The sequence below is a fragment of the Molothrus aeneus genome, chromosome 6 (assembly GCF_037042795.1).
Source record: "Molothrus aeneus isolate 106 chromosome 6, BPBGC_Maene_1.0, whole genome shotgun sequence".
Classification (NCBI taxonomy): Eukaryota; Metazoa; Chordata; class Aves; order Passeriformes; family Icteridae; genus Molothrus; species Molothrus aeneus.
This window is the reverse complement of record NC_089651.1, coordinates 44,357,511-44,381,819: the sequence shown is the minus strand read 5'-3', so window position 1 is coordinate 44,381,819 and position 24,309 is coordinate 44,357,511. Positions and strand designations below refer to the sequence as shown.

Here is a 24,309-nt window from a genome sequence, read left to right as displayed (position 1 = left end):
AATTAATTCATTTACGTTGACAGAGTTTATCAGGAATTTCTGAAGGACAACATTTTAAATATACAGAATCTCATTTTTCTTTCACTTATAAATTAAAGAGCCATCATCATTAATGCCATCATTTTGAAAAAGCAGTGAGAGTTCTAAAGAAAATTTAAAGTCTGAAATTTGTCAAGAGGAAATACACTTTATGGGTGTATGTATGTTTATGTGTACGTTTTCTTGTGAAGTTTCTTCTCTTCCTTCTAAATATGATAGAGGCTTACCCCGAGAAACGGTTTCAAGAGGGTTAAAGTTATAATATTAATGCTGTACTACACTGATGTCAGCAATTTACAGCAGGATGGTGGGTTCCAGTGCCAGAAGCTATGGCACAGGAGAGAATGTTATTTTAACAGCATGATTCTCTATGAAAGCCTGTCATCTTCTGTTCTTGAACCCTCGCTAATGTACTGAGGCGACATGCCCAGATAGAAAAGGAATGTTTTTCAGCTGTTATGTGGTGGCTATTAATATGAATACTGCTATACAATAAATATGATGCCACTGCTTGCCATCATTTTAAATTGACAAAGACATAGGAATCTCTTGGGACACTGTGTTTCTAAAGGGCCACAACCTTCATTCCTTATTCAGATGAAACTCTTAATAACCTATCTCACAAGAAACTTTCCTTTTAAGAATTTTAAGCCCTTGAGACCATCTGGGCACAAATACCATGCTGTGTCAGGCCACATTCACTGTGACTGACAGGGCATAATGCAACACTAGTTTGAATTTTTCTGCATTGCTGCTCTCACACTCCTTAATATTTGCTTAGCATGCCTGACAATACCACAGTGAGATCCAGCACATGCTCAGTACCAGAGAAGAGCTGAAATTCTGAACATTATGACTGATGAGCCATTTTTTTCTGACTAACAGCCCTCACAACTCACAGTGGATGAACCAAAAAATTCAGCATTTAAGCCTTCCTAAAATTTCCTTTTTTTCTGTTATCACTTCCCCAAATCACTCAGCTAGAGTACTACAAAGATATATGTACTTATTTTTCAAAACAAAATAAAAGGCGAAGAGAAACTTTTTGTCTGCTAAGGAATTTTTTTATGTATTGCACATTACCAGCTGCTTATCATTTTCTTTTGGCTGACAAACTCTTGCAACATCATAGCCAATAACTATGGAAGTAATTTTTCAAGACTTATACACATGCCCTTCTAGGCAAATTATTAACAATGCATGTTCTTGAAAAGATAATTCTGTCTATTCAACTCATCAGAAAGGAATGTGAGTAACCAAGATGAGCAGATGCACCTCGGTCACTTGAGCCAATTAGGTCACCCTAAGCAAACGTGGCACTTCAAGGCATCAGGTCACTCACAAAATCAGCTTGGTGATCTGAGAGAGCAAGACATTCCTGCAGAGCTTGTGGAACTTAAAAAAAACAAACAGGAATATATATATAATTTCTCTATATTTGAATTTCCTATATGTCTATAAAAATAAAACACTAATGTTAAATCAAAGCAACTCTCAATACTTTTTATACCAACATTAATGTGTAACATGCATGTATAGATTTGAAATGCTCATATTTGAAATACAGTGGCATAAAACTTGTTGTTTTACCTGTTCATACCTACTCATACATAATTCCTGCTCAGAAAGTTTACCACCTACCTTTCATGTACTTTTTTGCCTCCACTTACCCTGATCTGTTTTTCTGCCAAAAACACTGGAAAATGCAGAAGCATAACATTATTTCTCATATACATTAAAAAAAAGAGGGGAAAAAAAGTGTGTGGGGGACAACAGATCTAAAGCCAACTCTCATTGCATCACTGCTGGAAACAAAAATCAAAGTTTTACAATACCTCAGCAAAGAAAGTAGCTAATCACAGAAATAGGTGATGTACTAGTCAGAGAACTGTGATTTGTATAAGCATATGCTGCAGAACTAGAGGAGGCATCCTGGGTCAATGAATCCAATTCCCTGCTATCATAAATAATCATGTCATATAATCCCATTCATCTCATTTGAGCTCCATCTTAAAACCCTTTTTATGAATTTGTGGTATAAATGCATTCATAGCTGGTTTATATTAATTTGTTCTTGTGTAACCTTGTCCTTCAGCAAAAATAACTCATCTTCCTCCTGCCCCCATTTATTTATAGAAGGCAATCATACTTTTTCTCAGCTATTATTTTGCTAGGCTAAATCCATCTCTTTCAGTCCCCTCATGTAAAACAGCTTCTTCATTCCTCTAGTTATCAAAGCAGCTGGTCTGTGTACCTGCTCCAGTTCAAACATGGGGTTTTTTTAATACTCCATTTAATGCTCCAAATAGTTTTAACTCTTCCTATACTAACGATCAAAATTTCATTACCTACTGGAGATAGTTCACTTCAAGCATACTAATCCGTCCTTCCTTCCTTCCTTCCTTCCTTCCTTCCTCCCTTCCTTCCTCCCTCCCTCCCTCCCTCCCTCCCTCTTGGCAAATGCACTCAAGTGGTTTGTGATTGACTCAAACATTCAAGTCTCCCTTCCCAACAGTTGTTCTCCCACCCTAAAAATCAAAACTTTTGTTAAGTAACAATATAAATACACCAACAATTAAAATGTTTCAGTATCTTAATAATTTCATCATAATTCTGTCTTAGAACAGGGAAAGAGTTTTCAGATATTATAGCAGTACTCTCATGAGAGTTCCTCTTATATATGTGCCATTGGTTAATTTTATTCTAGTAAACTAAATTTCTAGATGAAAATGTTAATAACTTTCAGCACCAAAGACAAGGTTAGAGGAATTCTAATAATAATAATATCTATTAAGATAAGTTACTGCATTTTAAACTCTCTTCCTTTTAGTTGTTTTACACTTAAAATTTTTTTCCAGTCTCTAAGTCTCTAACTTTCCTCCTCATGCTAAAGAATTTCACCGGATCAGATGTTCTTTTGAAGTCTAGATAGAAAAAGTGCATTATCATTTTCTTCAAGAAAACCAGTTATCTTGTTAAACACAGCTATCAGGCTAGCCTAGCATCACTCCCCCTCTATCTCTGGCTGATGTAAATTGTATTCTAATCCATTTTACACAGACATTTATATTTTTAAACATTTGTCCCAAAATGTGTTTTAAATCTTTGCTTATGAGAAGGAAAAAGAACCTCTAGCCACACTAACAAAGATGATCACTTCCTTCTTTTTCTTCCTTTTCATATCTTCTCCAATTAGTGAAGAACACCGCAGGACTTACTGCCTCAAATCTCCAAGGTGAAATTTGCACATCCTTAATACTTGCTGCATTCTCAGGTGAAGCAATATTAGTTTTTAAATACATGCTTCCACTAGCTTTTCTCTCTGCCTTTGCATATTTCAGAGTCATCCCCAGTGAAAATTCAGTGACAGAGTTCTAATCGTGAGAGTAAGACTTAATTTAACTTATTTGGAATGAGTTATAAAAAATTATCTCATCTGTTTTCCTGCAATAGGAATAATCAAATATGCCACTCAGAGCATGCTTGTTTTTCTTGCATTTATATGTCACTTTAGAAATAGACCCCAGTGTTTAAACCACTATTGTATCTCCAGTGAATGACATTACAATCTCCTTTTCCAAGCGTCCAAATGTACCCTTCTGGGATCCTGGCAGGTTGTTTTGAATGAAAAACTCACATTAGGTATTTTCTAGGAGTCCATCTAGATTAAATCATTGCAGTCTATATTTTCACTGTTGTGCTATGATAATAAGTTATTATAATATTACTATTGTTACAGACTAAGCCTACACTGTCAAAAATTGCTACTGTTTTATTATAATAAGTTCATAATTCATTAAAGCAAATGAGAAGAAGGAACTGCTGCATAGGCTGAACATTATAATCAGAAATACAAGCTGCATAGAGAGTATTATGTGTAAAGCATCTTTATAAAACATAGCTTAGTAACATAGGCTGGTATCTTAGATATATGCAGACTAATCAGAACTAACCTGCCAAGTAAATGCTGGAAAGGCACACAGTAGTAGACAGAATGGCAGATTAGTGTTAAAAAATACATGAAAAAGAGAATACTACAACTTCTTTAACCATATGGTAAATGGCAAGATTCTGAGCAGAAAAAGAATTGCTTGATATGGAAAACATATGCTACACATCACATAAGGGAGAAAAAGGGCAAGACAGACTAGTCAAAAGCAGTGGCCATCACCAAAGGCCTCAGAAAGTCCTGAGACTAAAGCACCACAGATCCTGAAGTCTTAATTGTTCACATTTGTAAACAGCTCTCTGAGCTTCTGCCCAGCTCCTGAATGATTAACTGCTGTCTCATTCACTCCCATACAAGGACACATAGGATCACTTTTTTTTTCCTACCTAAGAATGTCTTGTAATGCGTATAAACAGCTTGTACTTATTCTGACCATAAATTCTGCAGCACTTAGTTCAGCAGGATAGCTCCTAACTATGGAGAATACAATCACTTTAACAAGTAGTTGACTTCCAGACCCTTGATCTGATCTAAGGAAAAAACCACTTAAGAATATTCTCCTTATCTACCTAGGAGCTTCTGTATTATAATATCATCTCCCTTCTGAGCTAAATATTTCTATTTTGTGAATGTCTCCTTATAATTGCAACAGATTATATTGTGAAAAATGCATTAATAAAAAATAATAGTAATAAAACCAGAAGAATCTCTCTCTTAAAATCTCTCTCTTACTCTCTCTCTCTGTTGACTTCAATTCTGAAGAATTTGAGATATTTAGATTTTTATGGGACATTTCATACAAAGATAATCTTTCACCCCATCATCTTTAAGTGTTTAAGAGACAAAAGATGACACAACTCTGAACAAAACTTCTGGGACTGGTCAGAATTTTAAACCAGCTAGGAGCAAAGGTTAAATTACTTGACCAAGTAAGCTCAGTGAGTCAGCAGCAGAGTCAGAATGAATAAGCCCCAAGAGTGAAATTTCATCTTTTTGAGGCCAACATAATTTTCCCAACATTTTCTGCTTAGCCAGGATTTCACTTCAGTTTCTATTATATGCTTCTGCCTCCTCTAATCACTAAAGCACAATGGCTCTAAGTGGCTCTTCAGTTACTAAATTTTTAAACTCTTCAGTTACTAAACTTTTAAATGCTGTTTTGATGGTGTTGCTAGTGATATTTTTTGCCCTCTCATGTACTTTATTTCACATGAATTTACTAAAGTGCTCATCAATCATTATTCCAGTAATATAAGCTTAGGCAAGTATCTTGATTTAAAATTTACTGACACTATAATCCCTTTAAATAGTTCCAGCATAGCATTAACTTATTATAGAGAGTGACAGTATAATAAAAAATTGAATAAAATAAATGATAAATAAAATTTCTGAAGAAAGATAGATCTCACATCAGGCTATTTGTATCAAAGCACATGATGGCAATGGACTATATTTGTGAACTTGATATAGAAACACTTTAGCAACTTTTGTTTACATGTACAAGTCTAACAAGGGTAACATTTTCTGTCATAAATATTTGGAAACTGTGAAACAAAAAAAGAAATAAAATAAACCAAAACTTGTGTATTTTTGAGTGATCTGGAAAACCTTGAATAGCCCATCAGATTAACTTTTTCTTCTTTCAACAGCAAAAAAGCTATTCAGATATTTCCCTAAAATAACTTTTTTTTAGATCATTGCTACACTTGATAAACTCATCACAAAAAATTGTAAATGCCAAATTGCTTATAGTCTTTTTGCAGCAACACTCAAAAATCAGTGGAAGCTTAGCTTTGACACCTTCAATACTTTCTTGAAAATCCTAATTTGCTGATGATAGTCACTGTCCAGAATTTTGCTCAATATACTTGAGAAATATTTGAAATTGAAGAAGTGATTCTTTGATTTAGTAATTATATTTTCAACCAATTCAGATGGGAATATTTTCCGATGCAATTTTACCAATGACATTCAAGTGGGACAGCGACAGTTCTCACATTGCTGAGATAATGTTATTGCTATTAATAATCTCAAAGAACCTCTGAGATTGAAGGCATTGCATAAAGCCACAGATGGCTGCATAAAGGTCATTATTTTAATAGCTATAACATTAAAAATACTGGAAATTCCATACATTTAGCTTAGTTGTCCTGTATGTTTACCTTCAAAAAGCCAGAAATTATTGTGACAGGAAAAACCCTTTCAGGAAACATAACACTTTATAAATGACACTCTTGTGCAAGCTGGCCTTATGGTAAGATAAATATTGATGTTATTAATGCCACCTAAAGTATCCACTGAAAGTTTCCAAATAGAAATATACCTGCCTGTCTTGTGTACAATGCAGCAGTTTAAGACAGCAAGGCATTGCTTCTATTGCAATGTTTAATTTTAAACTGATTTATTGCACTGATGTCCATCAGAAAGGGAAAGGAGATTGAGGAGATGCACAAGGGAGTGAGAGAGGACCAGGAAAAGAAAGAAGACACAAATGCACTGAGTGTTAATAACATGAGTTACAAAGTATTTTTCTAGAGATTCCCACAGAGTGTGATTTCAGCTACCGGCTGCACTGTAGGTACCTTTCCTGTGTGAATGTGGCTTCCTCACGTGAATGGAAATTCAGACATTTTTAGGGCTTTAGCAATTAAGGCCTAAGGACATAATATCTGGAAGATATACATAACAGATCTTATGAATAGGTGTCTGGACAAAAACTCTTCCAGTGTTCAATTGATTCTTACTATTATTTCAGTGCCTTGAGTTCTTAATTACCTAAGGCTCCAATTGAAGACAATGTTGTAGTCAGTGCATTCTCTCTGTCAGAGGGGAAGATATGAATCTTATGGTATGGCTCAACTCTGATCAATCAATTTCGTTATTCCAAATGACCAAACATGGTTAATTAATTTATCTTAAATAGTGAGAAGGTTTCCTTATGCCAGCTGTGCCTGCTCTGTCACTGCAGACATATTTTCAACACTAATATATCAGTGCTTTGTCAAAGCTAATTCCATTTGTGCCTAGAAATGAGGCTTACATAATTTATCGGAGACTATGCACTACTTTTTGCTTTTAGAAAAATATCCTGATGTTCTGCTTATTTGAGACAAAGGCTAAAAGAGTAAAGATGTCATTCCAGCTAGTGGGACAAGTATAATGATTTTCAGTTTCTGAAAAAATGTTCAGCATGTCTCACTCTTTTTTTTTTTTATAATATCTGGAAACAAAAACGTTTCAGAAAAGCAGTTTATTAGGTCTGTGAAGAATTCAAGCCTGAGTGTTACAAGTATACCTGGAAAATACATATAGATGTATTGTATCCTGGTTTTACAAATTTTCTTTAGATCATTTAGGTTCAAACTAATTTTTAAAAGGTTTTGATTAAAAATGGTAAGATGCAATACTGAGCCTGAATCATACTCAGAATTCCTGTGTACTAGCTTAGATTCTAGATGATCATATAATAAATTTTTGGCTCCCTTTGTGATGCATTTTCGTCTCAGTGCTCATGTTCCAATGTGACAAGAAGAAAAGGAATACATCCTTTTCCAGGTAGGACTTTACAGTAGAGCTAAATCTAGCAATCAAATCACAAGTTAAGCTTTTACATGTGGCCATTTATCGAATGGATGCTCCTCTGCATGAACTCACAAACATATTAAAAGTTTTAGCAAATACTCAATGAAGTGCTTGAATGAAGTCTTAACTAACCATAAGGGACATGGAGAGGGTAGTCAGAAGTTATCCCATTTCTTTGATGTCAGTGGGAGGTATTTCCATTGATTTTGCTGAAGGACAAATCATCACCTAAGTCTTTAACACCAGGAACTTCAGTCACTTCTATTAAAACAGAGATATAGCTATATCAGTGCTATTATGCCACACAAATACCTAAAAATAGATTACAAGCAAATTAATCAATTACCTGTCAAAATGGGCTGGTATTAAATTTCAGGGGTTTATGCAGCTCAAATTTGTGTTTGGAGCACCAAGTAAGTGATTCTGCATCAATTTAGATACATTGTTTCACCAAATCAAAGTGTTTTATTTGAAATTTATTTAAATATTTCTAAAATTTTCAACCAATTCTGGACATAATATGGGAAAGAAAACTTATGATTGTATCAAATTTAGGAGGAGTGGATTCCTCATTAATATATTACATTCTCTATAATTTTTTGTTATTCTGGAATAATATTCTGTTTTATTCTGGAAAACTAATCAGATCAGATAATATAGTTGACGGTTCATTCTTCTGTTCAAGTCCTGAACTAGCATAACTAATCTAAGAAAATTATTTCAGTACAGATTAACTGATGAGCAGAGCTGCATGTTCAGAAAACAGAGTATGTATTCTAGCATCACCAGATACATTGAATATTGAATCAGTAACTGGATGCCACATTTCAGCCCACTGAAGCTCGGCCAGTATGATATTGCAGTATTTTCTCTTCAGGACACAACTGGCAATGAAAATTTCACATATATACGAGGAATTGCTATGATAAACTTCATATTGCAAAAAATTATTCCAACATTCTTTATTAGGGAAATTATTTTGGGAACTTTTAGCAGAGACAAGTTGTGCAAACCAAGGTTTTGGAGACATGCATAAAAGCTTTCCCTTAAAATAAATCTTAATTCCTCCCATGTCTCTAGAAGGAAACTGGTTTTGACAGACTGTATTTTGCCGCTGTTTCATTTAATTATTCACATCAACATTTACCTAGGGAGATTTGTCTTTGCTCAAATTCTCATTCCATGCCAGACAACCTGCTGCCTATTCTTATTACTTTTATTATTTATTGTTGTTGTATGGTGGACTTTGAAGACAACACTGTTACAATTTATATTTAAAAAAAAAAAGTCACCGTGAGAAAACTTGATCTTCAGAAAGAGCTTTTACTTCAAACTGTCTCAGACATATTTTAGGCCATGCAACATTTTGAAATTAAATCTTTCTCACTCAAAAAACATAAAATATAAAGGTGGTTCTTCTTGGTCCTTCCAAAGGAGATAAACTGAAAGAAATTTCCACTGAAAGAAATGTGTTTAAGTATGTGTGGAGACCTCACAAAATAGTTATCGTGTTCAAAACTCATTGACTTTTACTGGGATTGAAAGTATGCAGAATTCTGAAGGTCTTGACCTCCGCTGTGAAAAGAATACTGCTTCTCAAATTTATTTTTGATCAGCATGAAATAGAGGCCTACATTTCACAGGAATAATATCTTAGTCACTTTTGGGAGAGAGTGGGAAGGTTGAGGAGAAATCTAAAAATTTTCTATTGCTTTAGCATTAAATGACTGCAGTACAGCTGCATGATTCTTAAGCTATGGTGGGGGGGAAGCAATCATAGGTACTGCTGAGTAAGTAATGTTTTTAAGTAAGTAATTTAAACAAGTATCATGAAGTTAATTGTCCCAGTAGCAAAGCCCCTAGAAGTCAGCCATTGCTGCCTGGAGACGTATGTAAAAAGTGATATATACATATGTTGCAGTCGTAGTCTCTTTGTTACAGTATTCTTCAGATTTTTACTGTACTTTATGGAGAACCTTGCATTTCCTTCACCTATTTACTCCATATTCACTTCTTTATATAGAAAAATCTGATATCTTGAAGCTGCAGCTTCATTAGGAATCATCTGATTAGAGTAGCATTTTTAATGCCTGTGCTTGGGCTGGAAGCAGACAATTGTTTTGCTGGGTTTATTTTTATTATTCTCACAAGCCTTTCATATAGCAAAATGGCAATATATACTAAGCACATGTATGAGTTTCTCTACTAATCAGCATGGTATACTAATCAGCAAAATAAATCAAGAAGCCCTGTTCAAAATATGTGAAAATTTTGCTGTTTGTGGGATGCCATTTTTTTAAAGTTTATATTAAAAACCAGAGGATTCTTTTACATTTCCCTATTACCTAGTATTTTTAATGAAAATCTTACACACTTTTACAAATGAATTTTTGAACATGCCCTTTTGGACTAAATATAGTGCTTTTGATTCTGTTTTCTGTTTTCAAAAGTGTTCTGGATTTTTGCAATTGCTTTTTAAACTACTATGGATATAAGTAGCATGCACAAACAGGCAGATGACTGTAGTTGCCCATTTGATTTCTCAATGTAGGACATCTATACATTGATTCATAAACCACGAGCACTCTCTACTTTACTTCAGGCACTTCAGGTCTGTACATGTACTGTGTTTCTGATTATTTACAACTCCAAATATGTTTTGCCGTAACACTGTCAATATGTCTGATACAAGGATGGTCACCTTCTTTCTGCTTTATCCTATAGGTAAAGATTTGAAACAAGGAGTAAGTCTCTTCATTTTCATTTATGTAGATGTAAGGTAATTCCAGATTTTAGAAGAATGAACCTATATTTGTATTAGAGAAATATCTGTGGTGAAAGTGTGACCCTTTAGTTTTTGCTATTTCAGGTTTTACAATTCCTTTTCCCTTACTGGTAATGATAAATCACGAGAAGACTTACAGAGTGAAAAATTATCAGAAAGATCCCTCTCTATTTAAGAGCAGTAATATAAGATATGGTGTTATTTATTTCACTTTTTTTATTTGCAGCATAGCAATGCATGTAAGGGAAAACTTCCCCAAATGACTGTCAGCAATTATAGAATATGGGTACTTATTTATAACAAGGAGAATCTTTCTCCTGGAAATTGCCTGAAAAGCAAGAAATACACTGGGATCATGAATTCAACCTGTGTAATTACCTGAGAGAAAGGAAGAGGAGATTTGTTTCTTGTCAGATCAGTTCTAATCTCATTTTCCCACAGCCTAAAATGACAGCTTTGTACTTATATCCATTAGTGAACCTGTGGACTCCTTCTTCTCTGATAGGAGATGTTAAAATAGATGGAATCATAGTACCATGAAAATGCAACCCTTTAATCTTGCTGGGAAGACCTAGGTTTCAGCATGTCTGGGGCTTTAAGTATTAGAGGTTACAATAGAAGGGCAAAGCGAGGGAGAGGGAGAGAGCAAGAGAGCAGGGGTGAGAGAAATGCTGGATATAACATTTCTAGAAGAACAATCCATTGGGAGTAATTTTTGCAACATTGTTATTTGCAGCTGGAATATGCAGCACAATTGAGACCATTTTGCTAATTACTTATCTAGACTGTGCATGTGTATCAAGTCAGTGGAGTTATAAACATGATTGATGTACCCATAAATTATTGTGTGTACAAACCACTGCCGTGAATTTCATGATCAGAAGGAATTTTAAAGATTTTTAATTCTGACTGACCAGGTCTCATGTTAAGTATTAATAATTCTCTGCATTATATAAAGATCTAATATTATTGAACATTGCAGAACACTTTTGTAATAGCAGCTTTCACTAAAGCTTTTCATATTGGCATTAGGTTAATACAGTGATGAGCAGAATAAGATCACATAGAACAGAATGCAATCTGGCTCATTATTATTCACTTTGTTTTATATCTGGTTGCAAAACATTGTACTAGTTTCTATAAAGGAAACAATGACTAATTAAAGGACACATTTATTAGTAGGCATTAACAGCCTCTGGGGTACTACTGAAATTTGTACTGAAAAAAGGCCACTAAATCCTGAATGAAATAAACATCACTAGTTTCCAGATAGCAAAGTCTTACTGTAAATTCTGGAGATAAATATTCACTGCTACGCAGCAACATTGAATTTTCTCCAGTAACATTACAGCAGTTGTCTCATGCTGTTCTTATCTTTCTTAGACAACACCACCATCAGAATATGCACAACTATAAACGTAACTGAAATTTTAAAATGGTAAATTGATAGAGGACCTCTGTCATTATTCTCCCTACTCCTGCAATAGAGAGCTCCTGCAGCATTAGAAATTACCTAATTCATTAAAACTGTTAAGTTTGAAATTTACTACAAGTTGCAAAAGTCCACTGTTGAATTGATAAAGCCATTATATCTGTAGTCCTCTAGCAGAAGGAGATGATGGTTAGGCTGGTAAATTTTTTAGAGCCATATTACATGCCCAAAATGGTCACATGCCTGTGAAAATCAATCTACAGTAGTTATAGCAATGGTGGAATGCATGAAAAATGTCATGGAAAACATGTCAGTCACAATGGGCAGAGCAATTGCTGAGACAGATATAAGGATCATAACTGCAATATAAAATAGATGCCTCTATAAATTACTCCACAGATGACTCTGAAACTCCAAACTGTATGGCAAATAACTAGAAAAGTGCTGTAAACCTGACCTTAGGCGATTGCATGCCCAAGCATTTCCAGTTAAATCAAGAAAAAAAATATTTACTTTGTGTGAGAGATTTGAAGAGCAGGGTCCTCTACTGATTCTGAGGAAGCCAGGGCATAAACAGCAGTGTCAGCTACCAGACTGCAATCCTTCCCCTTATTATTTAAGAAGGAAGGCTGGCCTACAGTCATAGCTCTAACAAGGAGCTCAACAGAGTTTTCGGTTTTATGTTGTGGATAATTCAGCTATAAACTGGTTGAGCCCTGATTTATGCAAGTGCTACTACACATCTAATATCAAGCCACTTGTGCATCAGAATTCATGGATCAAATGCTGTTCTTTACTGTTCCTCCTATCTTATGTTTACATTCCCTCTTTTTATGTCAGGAAAAATATTGTAGAGTTTGTTTCTGATAATGTGCTTTTTATGAGCACTTGTGCAGTGTGACTGAGGCTCACGTCTGCTTTGTAAGAACAGAGGAGGAAGAACATGTGGAGGTCAAAGAGCAGTTTGTCTTCCTTACCTAACAAATCTTTTCACTTCTGACAGGGACTGGAAAACAAGGATCTGTTAATAGTGGTGGGTTTATCTGAGTCGCCCTCTCATTTCATATAGATCACCAAAGACTATGCCTGGACTTTAAATAGTAATAAAAAGATTTTGTATTCAGCAAGAGAAACCCTGTGTCATTTACTCCCCTTTTAAGCTTTTAAATATTACACTTTTTTGTTATTTCTTTTAGTCAATCAGGAAAGATGAATCAGAAACCATAACACTGTTTCTGTTGTCAGGAATCAAATGTTGACTAATTTCTTACCCTAGCAAGGGTAATTCTAATTTCCACTTGTACTTCATTTGTCTGAATTGTCCAAAAAAGTATTTGCTAACCTGAAAAAAATTTGAGTTCTCTCCAATTTCCTAAAATCAATTACTTAAAAACATGTTTGGTTAAATTTTAGTGCTCATGAAAAGGGAAGGCAGATAGCACCAAGTGAATCATCACACACAAGTTCCCTGGCACGGTTCTGCCAAAGCAGTTCAGCCCCACACCTGTCCTGGAACTATTCACAGAGCTAATCTATGCAGTAGTTATTCCCGTGTGGGCAACTATCCATGAGAGGCTTGACTGAGACCAGCCAAATTCATCTGCCTTGTGTTTTATTACTCACAGGAAGCTTGATCTGAAAGAATGAAGGGCTAACATGTTAACTCATACGGTGCCATTTTTCCACTGAGCTTTTTTTTTCTGTTTTGCAGTTACAGTAACTGAATTCTAGTCAGATTCTTTATTGGACTTTTTGCAAGATAATAAGTGAGCAAATAACTAGAATTACATGTTGTTCCAAATATTATTGCTACCACAACACTCATAGAGAAGGCTAACACAGTAAAAAAAATTGCATAGCCTCCCTAACAAAGCAAGGACATATATCTTTAGTATAGCCTTCACCACGAATTATCTCCTTCCTTCATGTTAAGGGCTCAGACTTGGTGCTGATGCTGATTGTGGGCATTTGGTGTGCCTGGGGGAAGAAAAATGCCAACCCTCCCATATGTACGTGCACAGGGAGTTTCTGCAGCCATTGCTGGTTTAGTCTGTACCCTCCTTGTCCCTGACAAGGGGACAGGGCTGAATTCTGCCCTGAGTTCAGCTGTAAGAGGCAAAAGCATACTGCAGACCATAGTACAGAGTTTGATCAATGTTTGACCTAGACAGTGATTTAATCAACAGGACAGCATGAATGCTCTGATGATGCAGAGAAAACATCACAGTTCTGAATGTTACAGTGCACAGTGAACATTTCTTTCATTGGGTTTCTTAGAAACAACAGTAATAAAGACCCACTTTGGTGTCATTTGCTCCCTTGGCACATTGCTCCCCTAATTCAGTCTTTTTTTTGTAACATAAGGGATCCCTAATCTCTTTCAGATGGGATGTCTAACGAAAAAAGCTACCAGGATCTATATTATATACTTTAAATAACACATAATAGTAATTATTCCCCTTTGATTTATTCACATAAAGAAATTTTATGTGAATAAACCCATTCCTGAGAGGAAAATTTAAGACTAGTTTATCACTAATTTCTTTATCCATCCCATCTTTACTCTGTGTCTGTTTTTTCTTATGGTTAAAATGCATAGTTTCTAAAGACACAAAAACGAGAACACAGAATAATATTAATAGGGAATAGGCTAAAGAGCAACAGACTCACAAAACCAGCAAGGGCTCTGTTCTAGAGGTAACACACTCTGAGAGAACATTAACTGCCTGACAATTCAAATGTGCTATGCCCACAACAGAAACAAATAGGGAAATCCAACAGATCGTTTTGTCCCATCTTAGCTTGTCCTAGAAGGTGCACTGTCCTACTTCTCCCTCTCATGGCAGTCCTTTTCTTCTCAGACAAGTAACAGCTTGGGTGGTTAAAACTGTGATAATTAGGACATTCTGATTTTCTGTTGCACATAAACCTGTTTATCTCCGGACTTCATTAGGTCCGGACAACTTTGATTACTCACTTCCATCCTGTTTTTCAGTTATTTTCTAGTTACTTTCCCTTTTCAGCTTTTATCTTCCCTTTGGCACAATACTTCAATACTTGACCTTCAAAAATGATATGAGAAGTATTTAAATGAAAATAAAAGCTTCTGTGAGCATTATTATTAGTTTTGATAGTATCTTTAGGCTACTTGTCCTCAATGCACCTGACATGACAGACATAAGAGGATGAACTCCAGCTTAAAAGAAAGATCCTTCTTATCTGAAGAGCTAACTAAAAATTCAGATTCAGCCTATATTGCCACATGTATTGAAAAAACAGAGGCAGTGAAAGACACAAATAGGAGAGTAGTATTCTGCTACCAGAATACAAACATATGTCAATAAAAGTACCCCAGACTGTGGGAAGGCAAATTTCATAGCAAGGCTCCATTTCTTTTTTTTTATTTCCTATTGTATTAAAGAGGAGATAATCTTTTAGCATGGCAGTGAAAGAGTTAAAAAGAATGTCTTTTGACAAGCATTGGCTATCAATCAACACAAGACAATATACAGTGCTATATTTAAACACCCCTTCCCAAGACTGCCAAGTATTTTTTCACAAGACTTAAGCAGCTTGTGAACTGACACTGATGTTATCTGAAATTTAAAAGTGTTTATTCTCCTAGAGCTCAAAAAGGATCATCTTTCTGCAGCTGGTTGGCTATACCAGAGGATGCCTTCCCTAGGTCAGCACATGCATAACCAGACAATCATTCGGCAGCTTGTAAAATATGATTGCATATGAGATATTGATGGCCTAAGGGAAGTTCTGAATATCAGAGGTTCATAATTAGAATATCTATGCATTTGATTCAATAGAGTTTCCATCAATGTCACAGAGATGAGTGGTTATGAATTTCAGAGTCATCTCTGCTCGTATGGACTGATTTATGTACTTTCAGTTTTGGACAAATGAAGGGTGAAGAGTTAAAACTCTTCTACCTAGAGACCTCCTTATCCTTTGAAGGGCTCTAAAATTTATAATTGCCTCTCCTGGTGTCAGGATCAAGCTCCACAGTTGGTAACTCATGACCTATTTATGATCATGCCATCCATCCACTTTCAGTCATTCTATCCTCTTATCTGTAAATTCACAGTCACACCATGTAGGATGTGTGGATCTGCTGATAAGACATTTTTGCAGGAAAGAGAATCTGGTTAGATCAACAGTTCTGTTGCCAGAGCTGCTGGCAGCAACTCTAACATCTCATTTATTCCAGATTTATAAAGATCCACTGTGCTGATCTGAGAATAGAGCTGAGTGTTTGAATTCTGTGATAATAGACAAAACTGGATGTGGTACGAAATATAAAGTTAAATAGATGCTGATAAGATTATCCAGTGTGGAACAGAAAACAACCATCTTGTTAGGATTGAGATTTCCACAGTTCCTGAATTGTGGGCTTGGGTTTCCTTTGTTTTTGCTTTTGGGTTTGTTTTAGTGGGTTTTGGTTGTTTATTTGGTCTCTATTTAGTTTTCAATGACAGCATTTTACTGGAATTATACATAACTAAAATCTAAGGTTCTAGGTTATCACACAAGAAGGGATACAGAACCCCGTATCCAGAATTTAAAATTAAACCAAATTTCAACATTTTTCTTAAGACTGTATATTGAATGGAGTAGTACTTGTGAAAACTGTTCTGTATTAACTGCAGAGGGAAAGCACTAGAGTAGAAAACCAAACAAACTAGAAAAACTTATGTAACAGTTTCCATTTCAAAATTCTTCAGTATCACTCTTTGCCCCACTACCTAGTTAAATTAAAAAAATGGAAGATGCTAACTAAACTCCAGAATGAAATATATTTTGTTAAATGATCTGTTGTTACTCTAATTATCTTGAAAATCTTTTCTGTTGTTTTTCTTTTCTATATTTTGTGTGTGTGTCTCCCCACATGCATGTATTTACATTTTTATCGTTTTAAATACATAATACCACATGAATAAAAAAAATTTTAGAAAGGAGATTTTATGAGGCTCAGCATGGCTGAAAGAACTAGAGTAACATTACTGTCAGATGCTTTGTCACAGATGCTTAGGCATCTCTGGGCAATTATAAGGGACTTGACTCTGTCTGTGGCATTCAAAGTGCACATTCTTAAAGGAATGAGAGGTGTCCATTATGCTTCTTTCTTTCCTAAGTATTTTCAAAGCTATAGTGGTAGGCACTTCTCTCCATGAGTAAAGATTGTAATTCTGCTGCATCACAAATAGTAAGATTTTGAAATTAGTTTTGTTGAACAGTGAAAATAATTTCTCAAATAAAAAAAAAAAAGACTTTCACTGGCAAAATGCATTTTACAATTTACTGTTGAACTCTTCAAGAAGCAGCTCTTCAGTGAGCAGCATGGCACAGGGCCAGAATGGGCTATTTCAAAAATCACTGTTAGGCATATACCGATTTGATACACAGGATTCAGCAATACAGATGAGAATGACTGTCTGTATGTGATCATGTTCTGTTAAATTTTAACAGTCCTTCACTGTATACTCATCTTCAATGTGAGGAAATTCGTTCTTAGACAACTAAATCTGTTTTAAAGGAGGAGAAATGTATCAGGCCGGATAACAGCACACTTTATTTGCTTAGTTTACTTATTTTGATTTGGAAATAAATTTTCAATGGACAGTTCAAAGCATAAAATGATGAAGTATTGAAAAAGTTTAAATTCTGCCTCCACTTTCTCTTCTCCAATTAATGATGTGGGGGCTTACTGTAATGGAACTGTACAACATGATGCAATATGCATATAGAACAGTAATATATTTAATTGGAGTCCTACAATCATCAGTTCTAAGGTAACACCAATTCAGGCATCAAAATGATTTGGGGTTTGGTTTTTTTTACATAATAAATGATTAAACTTAACAGCAAGTTATCAACTGATATGGCTCAAAAAATAATGCGTAGTCTTGGAGCATTTGTGACTAACTCCAAAGCTAAGTGGTTAGAATAAGGTTAAATAAGAATAAGGTTATAAGAATAAGGTTAAACTTGGATGAGCCAATGAGATGGCCTGTGAAACCAGCCTAACAAGACAAATAGGGTACATTTAGTTGGATGCAAATCTCTCAGTGACACAAGAAGCACCACCTAGGAAAAACTTCCTAGATCATAAATGAAATTATAAGGTATGGCTAAGACATACTCCTTCATTTAGAGACACCTGACATGGTTTCAGTTTGCATTTAGGGCATGAAACAGGCTCACTAAAACTCCCTCACCTACCAAAACCATAATTCATTAAATGATATGCACACACAATGTCTTATCTGCAGATAGTTTCTACAGAGGTATACCTATGTATGCTGTGCCTGTGAAAAACACAAATACTGCTTCAATCCTAACAAAGACACAATTCTAGTACCTTAAATTAATTTTACCTACATAGTTTGTTTCTTTTACATATGTGAAGAAACTCCTATTGAGAGCATATATACATTAGTATAATCAGAGACATGCTGCTGGGGTTGTATCATCTTCAATTACAGCTAAATGACATCACTTTGGGGTATTGAAATCATTACTCACATGAGTATTACCTAATAATGAGAAGAGTGTCTGTGAAATTAACTTGCCTGTGAAAGAGAGAAGGATTGAGTCTGGAATCCAGTACAATAATTCAAAATGCAGTTCCTCAGCTGTGAAGTTGTATTTCACAAGCACAGGTGAGTTTGGGTCGGACTCTTTCTGTTGATCTCAGGAGCAATACCCCTTGGGAACACCTCAGCTTTTTTACCCACTATAGAAGCTTCCAACACACTGTAGGAAAAGTATACCTTTTTTCTTATTGTTTAATTTGATTTGCAGTTCACCAACAAAATGAATTGCTAATTAATATTAATTACATATGCTTTGAATGGTCTGAGGGAGACCTCTATGACTAGACAGTCACAGTCACCTATATATGTAACCCATACAAAAACTGTATATATATGCATGTGCATATATATAACCTACATTTCTTTTTCAAAACTGCATATTAATCTCATGTTCTGTCAGTATGATATTGATATAAATTTTTTTTTTTTTTGGCAGTAGTTTCCAGTGACATTGTAAAGGTCATCCTTTTCTCTGCAGGAAAAACACACAGGACATCTTAAGAGAAAGAAATATTTGTACTCTGAACCTACAGGTCTGCAGCTGATGACCCCATGACTCCAGTTTGACCATGTTTTGATCCTCTGCAACCTGTGTGAAGATTGAAGACTGTACATGAGCTCACCAAATCCCCTCAGCATTCCTAGGCCATGCTGCTGGAGCACTTTCCCACACAGACAACCCTTTTAAAGATGATGTCTCTTGGCTAGATCTTATGGAACAGCTTGGCCAGGTATGAGCTGCTAGTGCAGCTATGTGGTGCAGCACTGGAAGCACTGTCAGAAAAAGCTCTACTCTTTAGTTTTATTTGACCTGTTGGTTTTGTGAAGGAATGATAAAATCTGCCAGTGAGAATTGGGAGTAACACTGCAGCACACTGATTTCTGGCTTTGGGAGGCGCTGATGAGGCTTTTCATTCAGCGCTCTCACCTTCTCTCCTCTCAAGAGGTCATGTAGTACTTGTCTCATAGTAAATGCGGTAAACTACGTAGTTTACCACGTTTACTATGAGAGAAATGTGTAGCATCAGCTGCCTTGACTTTCCTGAACCCAGATGTACATGGCAATGAATGTCTAATAAATCAGACATGGAATTTCAAAATCTTTTGCTTGTAATGCTCCCACAAGATCTCAGTCATTAAAAAAATCTTGAAAATTTTTTCTGAAGAGATTTTTTGGAATTGCTTTAGATTAATTCAGTCATCGAGAAGGAACTAGCTTGATATCTATATGATATTTTTAAGATATTTAGATTACCAATGACAACCTGGACACAATAAAGAACTTTGGCCAAAGAGCAGAACTTCTGTCACTTCACCTGTGATGTTTTCAAAAATAAATGATGTTAAAAGAAAGTAAGTACTGGAAAGTAAGTACTGGATTCTGTGGCTCAAGGTGTGTCTCTGCCTGGGTCAGGATTTGCAAAAACACACTGCAGACCATCACAGTAATCTACTGACCTCTTGGAAGCAAGTCACCTCTCACCTGGGGCCAAAGTAAAGCCATCACTTTGCAGGACCAAATCTGGCAATGATCTGATCATGTATATCAAAAGAGGGTTTCTTTTCTGAAAGGACTTAAACAGTTTCAAAGACTGATAAACAATTTTCTGTGTCATATGTCTTTTTAAATACATCCTTGCATTACACTAGGCTAGGAAAGATTTATGAATAAAACCTCAAACCAAATAAAGCAGTCATAGCTTGAAGTAAAATATACAGAAGACTGCTTCTAGGTAGAGTTGAAACACAAGACTTCTTTTAAAAAGGGAAACTTTACAGACCTTGTTCTGCATCATTAAGTTTTCAGGAATGCTGAATAGAGCATGATGGATTTAAGTTGCTGCTAGTATTTAATTTTGATACAGTTCAAGGGGCCACATCAGAAGAAGGAATCAAAGACAGAAAAAAACCAAATAAACAACCTTTTAACTGGGAAAACCATCAATTAAAAAAAAAGAAAAGGTATAAGAAGGTCCCAACACCTTTCACCAGTGGCTGAAAATATCAGATTAAATTGTAGTATTCCTGAGGCATATTATTTGATGTGATTAGAATATAATTTGTTAAACAGAGCAGAGCTTTTATTTCAAACATTTCTTTCCTGAGTATCATCAATGGATTAAGGTTTCGGTGTGTTTAAAATAAATTAATAAAACATGCCATCATTTTAATTATGTTCTTTTTGTGGTTGTTTTTCTTTAAAATAAGCCAACTACTTGAAATGTGTCGGTTACACATAGCTGTAGGGAAACTGAGGCTCAAACCATCAGTGCATGTCCAATTAGTCTTCTTTTAAAAAAACAACAGCTGTATATTATTCTTCTCTATTTTTTTTTTAATAAGAGAAAAAAATAAAAACATATAGAAAAGAAAAAAAAATAGAAAACAAAAAACAATTTTTACACCTCTGGGGCAAGTTCCAACTCTGGCTTCTTGAGGAAATAAATAAAAAGCTTTGCAGAAAGACTCCTAAAAAATTGCCCAAGGGGGAGGGAAGGAAACACCTTAAAACATCACATTACCAAGCGCTGAGGTAATCAACTACAATCTGAGAAATGTCAAACAGTGGTATTCATCTACTCAAAGATTTTGCTGGTCAAGTGCTCAACTGCCATTTGCAATCACTAACTAAAATATGGAATATAGTTGTGGATATAAACAAGAGGCAAATTAGTATCAGGAAGCTGGGTTTAATAATCCCCTAAAAAAGTCCATCTGTTTTATAAAGACCCCTTTTTGCTTGATCTCTGACATGTATTCCTAATATAGACAGTACTGGATTTTTTTTCCTTACATTTTTTAAACACCCTGCTACCATAAACTCTACTCATAGTATATCTGATCTGAGTGTTTCTCTCAAGTTTCAATTATGTAAGCACTGAGGGGCAATAAAATTTCACACAGGTTCAGCCTGCTTTAGAGTAAGTATTATAACATCAAACAAATATAAATGCAATTCTTTTATTACTAATGTTCAACAGCACTGGTTACTTCTTGTTTTTCTGATTTTTGCAAATATTTATCATATTACCACTGGAATAGCTGAAACTGATTGAAAGCGCTTTCATGTCTGGAACTGGGGTTTGTTTTTGTTTTCCTGCTTAAAAAAATGGAAAAATCACATTGTTTGCAAGGAATATAAGATTGATAACCTAAAAATCTAGGTGATTTGCAGATATAAAAGACTAAAACAATTTATAGTCTGGGCTTCCTATCCACTATGGAGAAGTGAAAAATACACCATTGACTACACCCTTCTCACAGATAGAGGTCAGTAATGGACTGGGTTTGAATCTGCCTAGTGAAAGCCTGAAAGTTACATGAAAGTATCCTAGGCAAAAATGAACTCATTTTGAGATTAAAGAGGTAATAGAAATGATCAAAAATAAAGCTCTCACCTTCCTGTAAACAGTACTATCTTAAGTGTGCCTTCTTTCTAGTCCTTTAAATAGACAGTTCAGTACAGGAAAAGCCTGATAGTTGTACTTGTTTTAACTGCTTTTTGTTTTCTTCACTTGGTAAAACTCTGTCTCTCCTCCTTTGCTGCGGGAAGGGTAGGGAAGTCAGCCCTAATGACATCCCACGTTTTAGATATTGCTATTTTAAGCATTGAATGCAAGCACATTCTTGGTTCTTGAAGGAAAGCACAGCCTATGTAATGCAGATTCCAACTGGAAGGGTGTAGGGTTGCGCAAAGGAGATATGTCTACATCCTAAATCAAGCTATCCAGCAGGCCAGGATATAAATGTAACTTGTAACAGTGGCTCAAATTAGATCCAGACTTCCCCAAGCCAAACACAGATAACATCACCTTATACAAAATATAGGGTGTATGTGTGCGTGAGGAGCAGCTCTTAAGAACGCTGGGTGCATTCCAGCTCCACTTCTTGCTAAAGCCTTGGACTTTGGAAAACACTGATGACTGTTCTAGTCACAGGTAGTTTTATAGACACTGTATTTGCACAGTGCTCTGACTTGTTTTACCTACAGTACTCCAGGCCTGGACTCTGTTAACTGCCTCGCTACCATATCAGCACACAGAACAACCATTGAAACAGCCTCTTGAAATCTCTCCTCACGTAATTTTCAGAAACAAGATCAACAGTCACATTCTGACATCACTTTTGTCACATAGAAATAATGACTTTAAACTCACCTCTGTTATATCTTTTTTATTGTGCAATGTTTAGATCTTTTTCATTATGCAAAGTTTATATCTCTGTGATAACAATGCATATATTGACTCTTTCAAAGAAAAAAGGACAGAAAGGTGAATAGAGATATAGGTACAGTACCTTAAAAGAGTTTTGAAAAAAAAGCCAGGATGAACTTTTCTCCTTCCAAAAGTACATATATCAAAAATTAATTCATTAGCTTTGTCTCAAACTACAAATATGTAAAGGTCTTTCTTTGGAGAAAGACCATGTCAGTGAATGCAGCAAGGAATTTAGTCCATGGAAATTTGTGGGGGTTTTTGTATGGTTAGTTGGGTTTATTAAATCCAAGAACTGATCAATCTCAACCTCTAAACTGGTTTAAATTCCCTGCAAGCACTGTAAAGTTAGTTACAGTAAATAAACCTCTCTTTAACACACACACTCACTTTCAGAGAGGGAGGTGGGGGTAGAGGGAGAGGGAAGGAATGAGAGAGGGAGAGGGAGGTAGAGAGGAAGAGGTCTGACTTGCTTTTAGTATCTTTTCCTGCTCCTCGTGTAAGGAACCTCTCCCTTTCCATTTGGCTGAACGCTGCATTGCAAAAGGCAGTATCTGAAGAAATACAATCAGTACCTTCCACATACAGTGCAGGAATTTACACGGATTTGTGCCTTGGATTTATTAGCTTATTGTAAGCCCTAAAACAGATTTCCTCCATTAAAATTAATTAAAAGCTCCTGTTGACTGCTTCCCACTCTGAAAAGAAGGTGGAGAATCTTATTCTCCTAACTTTAATGATTGTTTATTTATCTTTTATGGGGTTTTATATCATATTCAAGAGGGGTCTTTTCAGCTGCTTGACTTCCTTTTGCCATCTGCTATTTCTTGTTCACGCACTATCCCCACGCACCCAGCCCCCCCGTAGTAGTTATTCTTATTTTGTCAGATCTCCGTCTAACTCGTCAGGTCTCTGAGCGGCTCCTTTGTATTCCGAATCTCGATCCGATTCCCTTAACCTCTCCCCCACCCACTCACCGCCAGCCCCGCTCCGGAGGCTGCTGATGGGGATCTGGTGGATCCTCCTGCCGGGCGCAGCTCCCGACTCTCCCCGCAGATTCCTGAACACTCGGCAGCGCCGAACTAAGCCGACTACCTCTCCCAAGCAAGGCTCACCTCTAAAGGTCCCGTTTCCCCGAGCCACCTCCCAAACAGAGCCGCTGGTGGTGCTCACAGGGGCGCTCTGCCGGTGCCCCTGCCGCAGGGGTACTCCTCGGCTCTCCCCTCCCCACGGGGTGGGGGCCAGGCTCGGCACCCTCCCTGCTCGGCGGTGAAACGCGACCGGGCACCCGGGACCTGGCTGCAGCCGCCAGCTCCGAGTGCCGCTCCTGAGCCACACGCTGGCGCAAAGCAGCCCGGGGACCCTGCTCGCACTTGCCGCCGGCCATTCATAAATCCTACTTGTGGTGCCCGGCGCCGGGGACATGGGGCTCTAACGTGGCCAAGGCGGTATTTCTGACACAGCCTGATCCCGGCTCCGCAACTTTGCCATCTGGGAGCAGGCAAAGGGCACCGCGGCTTTAGATCGCCCGGGGCTAGAATTACCAGAAAGGAAAAGAGTAAGAAATGAAATCCCAACTGTACCTGGCGGTGTCTGGGAATCCCTCGCCGGCACGGATCGTAATCCCCCTCCGCGCCTCTGGCCCCCCACACCAAAACTTTGCCGCCGCCGCTCCTCGGTGGTGGCCGCCGCCGCCCTCCGCC

The 24,309-nt window shown here is 36.5% G+C and overlaps 1 protein-coding gene across 2 annotated transcripts in view; it reads right to left on the bottom strand.

Annotated features, from left to right (window-relative positions):
* The window catches only part of FLRT2 (fibronectin leucine rich transmembrane protein 2), a 62,937-nt gene that overhangs the window by 34,228 nt on the left and 4,400 nt on the right, over positions 1-24,309 (bottom strand). The window contains exon 1 of one of the 2 annotated variants that reach the window (XM_066552874.1): positions 24,190-24,284. The exons of the other annotated variant lie outside the window; for it this stretch is intronic. The gene's annotated coding sequence lies outside the window, so the exon portion shown is untranslated. Of the gene's footprint in view, positions 1-24,189; positions 24,285-24,309 lie in introns of those variants that run through there. 2 annotated transcript variants of the gene reach the window in all.